Source organism: Sciurus vulgaris (assembly GCF_902686455.1).
Source record: "Sciurus vulgaris genome assembly, chromosome: X".
NCBI classification, from domain to species: Eukaryota; Metazoa; Chordata; class Mammalia; order Rodentia; family Sciuridae; genus Sciurus; species Sciurus vulgaris.
In genome coordinates, this window is record NC_136471.1 from 138,267,728 (window position 1) to 138,277,490 (window position 9,763).

At 50.8% G+C, this 9,763-nt stretch overlaps 1 long non-coding RNA gene across 1 annotated transcript; it reads right to left on the bottom strand.

The window, feature by feature from the left end:
• Positions 1-7,654: 7,654 nt before the first annotated feature.
• On the bottom strand, positions 7,655-9,337 carry LOC306651370. The gene is made up of 5 exons (XR_013761137.1): positions 9,053-9,337; positions 8,709-8,881; positions 8,365-8,451; positions 8,107-8,279; positions 7,655-7,706 (listed from the first exon to the last, which is right to left on the bottom strand). It is a non-coding gene; the product is annotated as an uncharacterized lncRNA (long non-coding RNA).
• Positions 9,338-9,763: the final 426 nt, after the last annotated feature.

Consider the following 9,763-nt stretch of genomic DNA (forward strand, 5'->3'; position numbering starts at 1 on the left):
CCCTGATTCTCAAAGCAGAATCTGGCAGTCTTACAGGTCTCGCTAGCCTGCAATGCCAGGTACCTGTGTCCACATGTAGAGCCAGCGATAATAATCGCCTTACCAACAAAAGAACCTCAGATGCTTGACTGGCCATAGAGTATAGAATTCCTGGGATTTCTACCACCATAGAAACTCAATGCTGTGTCTCTGCTCATACAGCAGAGCAGCTAGCTCTGTGAGTCCCGACAGCACGGAAACCTAGTTCCCTGGTTTTGAACATAGAGTAAGTCAGTCACTTGATTTCTGCCACAGTAGAGCACAGTTTCACTTGCTTTCCACATGGAGACAGCAGACCTTTGAAAACTGCCATCATGAAACACTATTTATCTGGATCTCCAAGTGGAACCCAGAAGACCTGGGAATGCTTAGCTCACAGAACTCAACTTTCCTGACTCTTCTTGTAGATCCCAGCAGCTTTGTGTTCTTCCCATCATAGAAACTGTTTCCCTTTTCTACACATAGAGATGAGCAAATCTCTGACTCCTGCAAGCATGCAAGGCCACTTATGTGGCTCCCATGGAGCCATGAAGATATGGGAGGTTTGTCATCATATCCCAGGAACCATAGATGGATCCCAACAGTGGTAGCATTTCTGCCACAGTAGAAACCAGTCTCCTGATTTCCACATTGTGCTCAGCACGTCACCATCATGTAACACCAGGTGTGTGGTCCTTCACCGAGTGCAGGAGCCAGTACGACTGCCTTCAGTACAGATCCTGTCAGCACTGTGGTCACACATGCGGCACAGCTGCTGTGGGAGAGAGGCCATCAGTAGAGCCCAACTCCCCCGGTCTCCATGTGCGTTCCAACAGTGCTGTGAGCGCTGCGAGTCCTGGTATCACAGCACCCAGTTCACTGACTCTAACCCTGACACCTTATCCTAACCTGCAGTCAGCATCGCAACTTCTAACTACATTACCTATAACCTTGAATTCTCTGCCGCTCCGTGGTAGTTTTGAATATTGCATTGTCCACAGTCCTGTGGTCCTTGACGTGTTCCTGCGATAAGTGGTCAAACTGCAACAATACTTTACCCACAATCCTACACAAACATTTTTCCCAGAATCCCTGCAGTATTCAGGCAAATTGGAGACTATGTTACCCACAATCTGTACACAGGAATTTCCCAGGATCCTCTACATTGAGAGGGTAAATACAGGAGTGCATTACCCTCAATTCTGAGAGTTAAGATCCTTCAAGTGGCCATCAAGGAGTAGTCAAGTTGGACTACAGTTCCAATAATCCTTTATGAACAAGTTTTCCAGTAATCCCTACGATCAGCTGGCAATTTGAGAGACAATATTCACCACAGTACTTAGTGACGTAGTTCCCAGGATCCTCCACAGTGAAAGGGCATTTCCTAGACGATAATGCCCACAATGCTATGACGCTAGGAGTTCCCAAGTTTTCCTGCAACGCATGAACAAATTGCAAATATTCATCACCCACAATTCTGCATCAAAAATTTTCCAGGATTCCCTGAAGTAAGCAGGAAGATTTTGGGATTACATTACCCACAAATCTTAGGGAGGAAGTTCCCAGGATCCTCTACTGTAAGAAGGCAACTCCAAGATGACACTGCCCACAGTTATAAGGGGTATAAACCTCCACGGTTGCCCATCAGTGAGCACTCAAATTGAATTACAGTGACCACGGTCCTTTGTGAACTAGTTTTGCAGAAATCACTGCAGTTAGCAGTCAAACCTTGGGACTACATTATCCACAGTCCTTAGGAAGTTCCCAGGAGTCTCAACAGTGAGAGGGCATTTCCAAGGACTACACTGTCCACAGTCCTAAGGGGATAGAAAGCACCAAGTTTGTCCAATGAGCAGACAAATGGGGCTACACTTCCCACAATAATTTTTGAACAAGTTTCCCAGGAATTCCTGAATTGAGGAAGTAAATTTTGGAACTGCATTACCCCAATTCTAAGGAGGTAAGAAGGTCCCAGAATCCCCCACTACAAGTGGTTAAACCCAGGACTAAATTATCCATAATTCTAAAGAAAGGAAGCTCCCCCAAATCCCTCACTGTGAGACCAGTTTACCTACAATCCTAATATGGGTAGGAACTCCCAAGATTCCATGAAGTGATCAGGTAGAACTTAGGGTGACACTACCCACAGTCCTCAAGGCAACGAGATCCCAAGGCACCCAGTGCCAAGCAGACAAATGGTGGGGCTACATTACCCACAATCCTGATGGAAGGAAGTTCCCAAACCCTCTTCCATGAATGGTGAACCCAGAAATACATGACCTACAGCCTAAAGGGTAGGAACTCCTAACTTCCTGCAGGGAGCAGGCAAAACCCGGGATATTACCCACAACTCCAAGAGAGAAGGAAGCTCCCAGGATAGCCAATGATGATCAAGCAAATGATGGGAGTATGTTATGCATAACCTTAAGGCAGGTGTTTCCCAGCACCCCCTGGGCCTGTGGTAAACATGAGACTACACTTTTCCAACCTCTATGGGGGAGGAGTCTCCCAGGAACCCCCAGTGAGTGATAAACCCAAGACTACAATCATAACTGGGGAGAGTAACTCCCATGAATCCCTGGAGCTATCAAGGGAAAACCCAGGGTAACATTACCCATGATCCCAAGAGGGAGGAAGTTCCAAGTATCCCCCAACAGAAGTGGTAACATCTAGAATTACGTTACCCACCGTTATATGGGGTGGAAGCTCCCAGGATTCCTCAAAGTGAGTAGTAAAACTTAGGTTATACTACCCATAATCCTTACGGGAAAAGTCTCCAAGGAAGGCAGGAATGAGCAAGCAAATCATGGAACTTTATTTCTCACATTCTGAGATGAGGAATTTCCCAGGATCTCTTGCAGTAAGCCAGCCAAATCTGAGATTATATGGCCCACAATGCCAAGGGTTAAGGAGGCTCCCAGAATACCCAGTAGTGAGCGAGCAACTGTTGGGACTACGTTACTCATAATCCTAAGGAGAAGTTCCCAGGATACTTTGCACAGAGAGGCCAAATCATGAGACTACATTATCCACAATTCTAACAGGGGAGGCCGCTTCCACAATCAGTTTTAAATGTAGAACGACATTACCCACAATTCTATGGGGGCGGAAGGTCCCACAATTCCCCAAAGGGATTCGTAAACCCCAAACTACTTCACCCACAATATTTAGGGGAGGTGGCTCCCAAAATATTAAGAGGTGAGCGCGCAAATGTTGGGACTACATTATTCATAACAAGGAAGGAAGGAAGTTCCTTTGCTCATGGAACTATAGTACCCACAATTCCAACTGGGGAGGAAGCGCCCACAATTATGTACAGTTAGCGTAAAACGTGGGACTACATTAGCCATAATTCTATGGGGGAAGTCGTTCCCATAAGGCCCCCGAGTGAGTGGTTAGCCGGTGACTACGCTCACAATACTTAGTGGCGGAGGCTCCCGGCATATACAGCGGTGAGGAGGCAGATGTTGGGACTATATTACCCATAAACTTATGCGGGGAGGAAGACCCCAGAGTCCCTGGAATGGAGAGCACAAACCATGGGACTACATTACCCACAATTCCAACTGGGGAGGAAGCGCCCACAAATACGCACAGTTAGTGTGAAACGTGGGACTACATCACCCACAATTCCAACTGGGGAGGAACCGCCCACAAATACGCACACTTAATGTGAAACGTGGGACTACATTACCCACAATTCCAACTGGGGAGGAAGCGCCCACAAATACGCACAGTTAGTGTGAAACGTGGGACTACATTACCCACAATTCCAACTGGGGAGGAAGCGCCCACAAATACGCACAGTTAGTGTGAAACGTGGGACTACATTACTCACAATTCCATGGGGCAGGCGAAGTCCCCAGAGTTCTTCAAAGAGAGCGGTAAGCCGTGATTACTTCATCCACAATACTTAGGGGAGGGGGGTTCCAGAATACCTAGCGGTGAGCGGGAAATACTGGGGCTACATTACCCACAATCTCAAGGGGAGGAAGTTCCAAGGGTCTCTGGGGATCAGTGGTAAACCTGGGCCTAGTCTACCCATGGTTCTTAGTGGCAGAAATTCAGGATACCTCTGGGTTTCATCAATCTCACTAACCTAGTCCTGCAGTTAATCTTTGCCTGGCCCTACCCCTAACCCTAAAATTACTCAGAATCCTCAGGGTATGACAGCAAGCGTGTGACATTCGGCTTCCGTAGATCTCCCGGCAGAGGGGGTGTGGGTAAAATCCAGAACTACATCACCCATAATCCTTAGGGTGAGGAAGCTCCCAGAATCCCCCATGGAAAGTCACCCAAACCCAAACCCTAACTAATCCTGAGAGTTATAATATAGTTCAGCAGGTTGCTGGTTTTTCATGGGGGATCCTGTGGGGCTTCAACCCCCTTAGGATTGTGGGTCATTTAGTCCAGAACTTTGCCTACTCGTGGGAAGTGGTGGAATTTGCCGGCAAGCTTCTGCCCCTGAGGGCTGTGGGCAATGTAGTCCAGCGTTTTGCCAGTTTATGATGTGTGCTGCCTTCGCCCGGGTTGATTGTGGGTAATGTCCAGTATTTTGCGGTTCTCTGCGCGGAACTCAGGGAACGTCCGCCCCATTAGGATTGTGGGTACTTAACTCCCATATGTTTTCTGGCTCAGAAGGTTGATTCCGTACACGTCCATCTCCCCTCGCAGGATTGTGGGTAATGTAGTCCAGCATTTTGTGCACTCAGGGTGGAGGTAGTTAGAGAAAGGGGTCTCCTGAAAGCTTCTGCCCCAGGACCGAGGGTAATGTAGACCAGTATTTTGCTGGCTCTCTGTGGGGGAACCTGGAAGCTTCTGTCACCTCAAGATTGTGAATAATTTAGTCCCACGTTTCACCAGCTCGCAGGAGGCAGGGGACTCCTGCCCCCACCCCAAGGATTGTGGGTAATGAAGTCCTACATTATTACAGCTCATGATGGGGGGACATTGCTATGAGCGTCCCATCCCCGCCCCTTGAGGATTATGGGTAATGTAGTCCAGTGTTTTGCTGGTTCTGTGAGGGAAGCTGGGAGCTTCTTCACCCTTAGGATTGTGGGTGAGGCAGTCCCACATCTTGCCAGCTCTCAGTGCGGAGCACTCAGGTTTCTGCCACCCCTGGGAATTGTGTAGTCCAGTGTTTTCCCTAAGCAATGTTTTCCCTCTACCAGATGTTCATGTAAGCTGCAGGCTGCATGCTTGCCCAGGCACCCTGAAGATTCTTAGTACTAGGGCCCAGTGACCTACCCATGCAACCCTAACCTCCACGTTTCCTCCCAGGCATCCCCAGGTATTCTGAGCACTTTAGTCCAGCATTCTGCCTGTACATCCCTCACTGTGGAGAGCCATGGGATCTCCAGGCTGCACATTCACACAGGCAAGCTTGGGAACTCTGGGCAGTGAACTACAGCCATTGCAGAGGCCTTTTGGAGCTGCAGGCACCCAAGGTTCATGGTTAGTGTCGTCTATTATTTTGCCCATACATCCTTCACCCCAGAGGCTGGGAGCTGCACGCCACGTGGATACCCAGGGACCCTGAGGACTGTTTCAGTGCAGCCACATTCTGCTGCTCAGCCCTCACCATGCAGGCCTTTGGAAGCTGCGGGCCATGTACCTGCCCTGGAATCCCAAGGATTCAGGGTAGGTAGTGGAGCTCAGTGACTGACTGCCCAGCCCTCTCCACAGGTCTGTGGGCGCTGCAGCAGGATGTTTGCCAGGCACCCCAGAGATTCTGGGCAGTGTTTTCTGGCACATTTATCACCACAGTGGCCTCTGGGAATTGTCAGACAGCCCACTCCATTGTGTGCACTTGCCCAGAAATCCCTGGTACTGTCTACAAAAGTCGGAAAGGTCTCTTCGTTACAGTCACAGTATTATTATCACATTGATCCAACTCCTCAATATTTTTCAAGTACTTCAACACTGAAAAAAGTCATCCATAAAAATAAATAAAAACACTGAGATCGCATTAGCCCTTCCCTCAGGCAGTAGTGAGGCGCCAGTTGCTGGGACCCCATGCCTGCCCTGCACTATCCAGAGTTTATGTCTAAGGGTTTCTCTTTTCAGTGTCCTGGGATTTCTCCCCATAAACTGTACTTTAGCATACTATGATAATGAGCAGCCAAAGCCTCATCAAGGGATACTTTTATAAATTAAATCCCACTAAAAGATTACCTGGAAATGTAAAGGACACAGCAGAGCTTCTTCCTCAGCACATGGGATAGGGGACAAGAGGGCTTTCCTCATTCTTCCCCAGCTTTTCCTCAGATGGACTTCAGTTGTCCAAAACCACAGTGGCATCTCCACACGTAGAGCTAAGGGAAACAAGTCTCACGGTACCCATGGTCCCTCGGTGCCCCCTGCAGATACCAAGGTGGCTCTCGTGACAGTAGTCATGGCCCCTTAGTGTCTGCAGCCACGGTATCTTCCTAGGTGGGTCCCAAGGTTAGGGTGCTCTTCTGAAAGTTGAAATTGTCGCTGGGCATGGTGGTGCATGCCTCTAGTCCTAGCTACCAGGGAGCCTGAGGCAAGTTAGCAAGACCCTGTCTAAAAATAAAAAATGTAAGGGCAGGGTATAGCTCATTGGTAGAGCACCCCTGGGTTCAATGCTCATTTTTAAAAATGAAAATGTCTACTCTGAAAAATTCATATTAAGGAAACAAAAGGATCGGCCACCCACTGGTGGAAATATTTGGAAAATGCACACATAAAGTGGACTTCCACCCTAAATCTGATAAGAAACAATCCAATTTAAAACAGAAGAAGACCTGAACAGACAACCACCACAGATGATATGGGACTGGCAGAGAGGCACAGCCATGCTGCTCAGCATCACCTGGCATGAGGGAAATAACCCACCCTGCTGTGGAGGCCCTGCTCCTGCCTTAAATGGCTCCTACCTCTTCAGTGCAGTATCGACTGGAGGAGGTAGGACCAGAGCTCTCACTGATTGCTGGTGGAATGCATACTAGTCCTCTGCCTTTGAAACGTTTACGACTTATTTCCAAAGTTAAACGTGAACACACAATATGATCCAGCATGGGCTTAAGGTGTTAGACAGTGGCCTAGAAAGCGTGTCTTGAAACATGTCTAAATACAACATGCAATTTCACACAGTCCTACTCGGAATGGCCCAGTAACTTAAGGAATCAGGAAGTGCTTCAAAGGGTGAATAAAGGACAGGTCATGTCCCTGGCCATGTGCCATGGAGGCCATGGGGGCCGCTGTCCACACCTGTTCCACCAGGCCCGCCCTTGCCCTGTGCCCCTCAGCGGAGCAAAGTGGGTTCTGCATGAAACACCTGTAGCAAAAGGTCATGAAGGCAGTGGCTGCCTATGAGAGACCTTTGAAAAGGCGCACACACAGAAGATGAACTCAGAAAAATGCAGCCACACACAGGCCTGCATCCTTGTCCTTCCTCCTGGACAGTCAGACCTGCAAGCAAGTCCGGGACACCCACAGAAACACACCTGCCAGAAACACCAGGAGGTGGCCTCCAAAAGGGCTCCTGTGACCACATATGATTAGCTTGGGGACCTTATCCTGCAGCCTTTACTGTCCTCGTAATGTCACCCTCAATGACACCTAGCAGCACAGGGGGCACTGCCCAGCGTCCTCAGTCCCTCTGCACCCTCCACTCCCCTGCTCCTCAGTGTCACCCTCCATCTCTCCTAGCAGCACAGTGGACACTGCCCAGCGTCCTCAGTCCCTCTGCGCCCTCCACTCTCCTGTACCCCAGTGTCACCGTCCATCTCTCCTAACAGCACAGTGGACACTGCCCAGCGTCCTCAGTCCCTCTGCACCCTCCACTCTCCTGTACCCCAGTGTCACCGTCCATCTCTCCTAACAGCACAGTGGACACTGCCCAGCGTCCTCAGTCCCTCTGCACCCTCCACTCTCCTGTACCCCAGTGTCACCGTCCATCTCTCCTAACAGCACAGTGGACACTGCCCAGCGTCCTCAGTCCCTCTGCACCCTCCACTCTCCTAGCAGCACAGTGGACACTGCCCAGTGTCCTCAGTCCCTCTGCACCCTCCACTCTCCTGCTCCTCAATGTCACCCTCAATGACACCTAGCAGCACAGTGGACACTGCCCAGCATCCTCAGTCCCTCTGCACCCTCCACTCTCCTGCTCCCCAGTGTCACCCTCCATCTCTCCTAGCAGCACAGTGGACACTGCCCAGCGTCCTCAGTCCCTCTGCACCCTCCACTCTCCTGCTCCCCAGTGTCACCCTCCATCTCTCCTAGCAGCACAGTGGACACTGCCCAGCGTCCTCAGTCCCTCTGCACCCTCCACTCTCCTGTACCCCAGTGTCACCCTCAATGACACCTAGCAGCACAGTGGACACTGCCCAGCGTCCTCAGTCCCTCTGCACCCTCCACTCTCCTGCTCCTCAGTGTCACCCTCCATCTCTCCTAGCAGCACAGTGGACACTGCCCAGCGTCCCCAGTCCCTCTGCACCCTCCACTCTCCTGCTCCCCAGTGTCACCCTCCATCTCTCCTAGCAGCACAGTGGACACTGCCCAGCGTCCTCAGTCCCTCTGCACCCTCCACTCTCCTGTACCCCAGTGTCACCCTCAGTGACACCTAGCAGCACAGTGGACACTGCCCAGCGTCCTCAGTCCCTCTGCACCCTCCACTCTCCTGCTCCCCAGGGTCACCCTCAGTGACACCTAGCAGCACAGTGGACACTGCCTAGCGTCCTCAGTCCCTCTGCACCCTCCACTCTCCTGTACCCCAGTGTCACCCTCCATCTCTCCTAGCAGCACAGTGGACACTGCCCAGCGTCCTCAGTCCCTCTGCACCCTCCACTCTCCTCCTCCTCAATGTCACCCTCCATCTCTCCTAGCAGCACAGTGGACACTGCCCAGCGTCCTCAGTCCCTCTGCACCCTCCACTCTCCTGCTCCTCAGTGTCACCCTCCATCTCTCCTAGCAGCACAGTGAACACTGCCCAGCGTCCTCAGTCCCTCTGCACCCTCCACTCTCCTGTACCCCAGTGTCACCCTCAATGACACCTAGCAGCACAGTGGACACTGCCCAGTGTCCTCAGTCCCTCTGCACCCTCCACTCTCCTGCTCCTCAGTGTCACCCTCCATCTCTCCTAGCAGCACAGTGGACACTGCCCAGCGTCCTCAGTCCCTCTGCACTCTCCACTCTCCTTGCGTCCCAGTGCTAGCGAGCACCCAATTCTCCCAGGATCCCCACAATAAGCAGGCACTTCACAGAAAACTTTACCCACAATGTGAAGCGGCAGAGGCTGCCAGGATCCCATGAAGACCCTCAGCACAGGGTAAATAGTAACCCAGTCCTTGCACTAACCCTAACAGTGTACAGAATCCTCAGGGTACCAGGGCAAGCATGTGACCTTCAGCTTCATGTGACTACTAGCAGACATGTGGGCAAAACTCAGGACTATGTTAACCATGATGCCAAGGTGTAGAAGTTACCAGGGTCGTCCCCCGACAGAAGCAGGCAGAATGCAGGACTACATTACCCACATTCCCAAAGGGAAGACTCTCCTAGGAATACACAGTGAGTGAATGCATCATAGGACTACACTACCCACAATTCTAATGGCAGAAGCCGCTAGGATCCCAGCGGACAAACAGCAAAACACTACTCCTTGTGCAAAGCTTTAATCCCAGCGGCTTGAGTGGCTGAGGCTGGAGGATTGCAAGTTCAAAGCTGGCCTCGACAACTTGGCGAGGCCCTAAGCAACTTAACAAGACCCTGTCTCAAAATT